Source organism: Equus asinus, chromosome 10, assembly GCF_041296235.1.
Source record: "Equus asinus isolate D_3611 breed Donkey chromosome 10, EquAss-T2T_v2, whole genome shotgun sequence".
Lineage (NCBI taxonomy): Eukaryota > Metazoa > Chordata > Mammalia > Perissodactyla > Equidae > Equus > Equus asinus.
The window spans coordinates 10,190,105-10,192,856 of NC_091799.1; positions in this window are offsets into that span (position 1 = coordinate 10,190,105).

The following is a 2,752-nucleotide window of genomic DNA, read 5'->3' on the forward strand; positions in this document are numbered from 1 at the left end:
ACCTTCGAGGGGCTTTGTGCTGTTCATGGGAGGGACAGTGTTCTCTCCAGCGTGGACAAAAGGAAGCCGGGCCCTGCTTGGCCCCACAGCTTCAAGGGGAGCCCTGGTGGTCGTGCTGCCCTCCTCCTCATGTGCTGTTCTGTGCACAGACAACCCGCCAGCCTGGGGCCTGACTGGTGGTGAGGGACTCAAGTGTGGCCAAGGACACACTGGCCTCCCTTTCGTGGGGCAGAGCCCTAGGAAGCAGACACATGCTTTAAAGCCACGGTTGTCGTTCCACCAAGTGGGGTCAGAGCTATAAATAAACGAGTGGACACTGCAGGCTCTCGCTTCGGGACCTCTGTGCTCAGCAAACAGGAAGTGGTGCTAACTGTGGCCGGTTGGCCAATGCTGTCACCTGGGAGTCCCCACCACCCCTCCCCAGGCAGGCCTTCTGGGTGGAAACATCTTTGCAAACCTCTTTGTGGCCCAGATGAGAGAAAATGCACAGCTGCCTCTCCCTGCCTGGCGTCAGGAGCCACAGGTGCATGTGGAGGCCACGTCAGGGTCCTAGCCAGAGGCTCAGAGGTGACCCAGGGCAGAGGGCTCCCACAAGCAGGGGCTGGGCTACTGGGAACCCCTGCAGTGGCTGCTATGGAAAAAGGAGACGTAGCAACTGGGCAGGGGCAGGGGCAGGGGCAGGGGCAGGGGCAGGGCCCGCCCCACTCCCACAGCTAGGAGTGCTAGCCGCTCCGGTCCAACTGTCTGTCTCTCTGACCTGACCCTGGCTGGAGGCAGGAAGCATTTACTGTTGGAATGGATGCCAGAGAGAGACCAGGAAATGCAGGAAAATGATCAGCCAGAAAGAGTGACGTCCGAAGCCAGGAGGTGTGGAAGCCAGGACAGAGCCGGCCAGATGCGGGAGGGCAGGATTTGGAGGCCGGGACCAAGGGCCAGGGAGGCGGGTTAGGAGGAGGAGAGGGAGCGGGCTGCCCTTTGGGTCTGTCCCCCAAAGGCCTTGTGGCTCAGCACAGGGCGGTGCAGAGCGGGGTGTACATAGGCACAGGGGCACAGCCCTGCAGCTCCCGCTTCTGGGAGGCCAAGTACCTCCTGATGGCCCAGCGAAGCCTGCAGAGAGGAGGCCGACGTCCACGCGGGCTTTGAAGGATGGGAAAAGAGGCCTGGCGCAAGGGAGCTGCTGGGGAACAAAGCCTGCGGCCGGAGTGTGAGGGCGCAGGCCACAGGGGGCCGCGGGAGGTCTGGGAACCGCCGCGACGGCTCCTCCCGAGGCCCCAGGGCGACCCCCCCGGTGCTTCAGGGTCCCGGAGGCCGCCCGCCCCCACCGCCAGCCGCACACTCCGCCCTGTGGCAGGGCACCCCGCGCCCCCACCCGCACTGCCCTGGCTCGGGCGGGCGCATTCTTCTGCTTGGCTGTACGTCGGGCTGTCCCTCCGCGCGTCCGTCTGTCGGTCTTTCTTCTCTCGCCCCCTCCGAAGTCGCGGCCCCATTCATTCCCGAGGCCTCTGCCCTTTCCTCCGCGCGGCCGGGCTCGGCGAGCAGCTGCTATGCTAATGAGGGCGGGGGGGCGGGCACTGGCCGGGGGGGGGGGGGGGGGGTGGCGAGGGAACCCGCGTGCGGAGGCTGGGGGCTCGGCAGTAAGTGGGGCGGGGGGTGCTGGGCAGTAGGGGGCCTGGCCCGGGGCGGGGGGTGCGCGATCACAGAGGCACTGTCTTTGCGTTCAAAGCCGGCGGGGGCCATTCGCGGCCGGTGGGGCGCGGCTGCGGGCGCACTCGGAAAGCGCCCCGGGCGGGTGGGGACCTACTGGCCGCCCCCGCACCCACTCGCGGGGCGCGGGGCGTGAGGGTGGGGACCAGCTGTCATCTCTGTTCTAGGGTCACGGCCCGGGACCCGCGGCTCTTTCCGGAGGCCCCCACCCGCGCGCCCACCCGACGCCGCTGCGCGTGGGGCTCCGGTGCGCCCCGCGGGGGTGGGGGTCTGAGCCGAGACGGACGGTCGGACGCCCCGCCCGCCCCGGGCCTGAGTGGTTGGACGCCGGAGGAGAGTACGGGTGGGATCCGCCAAGAGGACGGACCCCGGCGCGCGGCGATACCGGGACGGGGCGGGGGTGGGCCCGAGCGGGAGACACGAACCCCAGCCGCCCACCCGGCGTCCGAGGGGCGGCGAGCCTGGCCACCGGACCTAGGACGCCCCGTGCCCAGGCCCCCACCTCGCCCCCGCCTCGGGCGGCAATCCCCTAGAGGGCCGGGCGGGCGCGTCCGCAGTGGGTGGGGGGCTTTCCGGTGCCGTGTCTGCTCGGGCGGGTGCGCGGGCCGAGCGCGGAGCTCGGGCTCTGCTGCCCTCCTGCGGCCGCGGCGGGCACTGCGCCCGGGGGGCCTGGGGACCGAGGCGCCACGACCCCCGCGGGCCCCTCGCCACACCCGGGCGCCGCCGCCCCGCCTGCTGCGGACGCCGGGCCACGTCGTCGGACCAGCGCCCCGCACCCGCACTGGGTCTGGAGCGCGCCCTCGTCTCGGAAGGTGGCCGCTGGGCGGGCGGTGCGCCGGGCAGGGTCCGGGGCGGTGGGCGGGGCGGCGGCTGAGGAGCCTGCACCAGGGCTGCGACGCGGGGCCGGCCTAGGGAGCCGGAGGCGTTGCCCACAGGAGCGGCCAGGACCAGCGAGGCCAGCTCTGAGCAGAAGCTCAGGCTGCAGCCCCGAAGCTGGCTTTACTGTGTGGGGACAGGGTGACGGTGCCAGAGGAAGATGCCGAAAGGA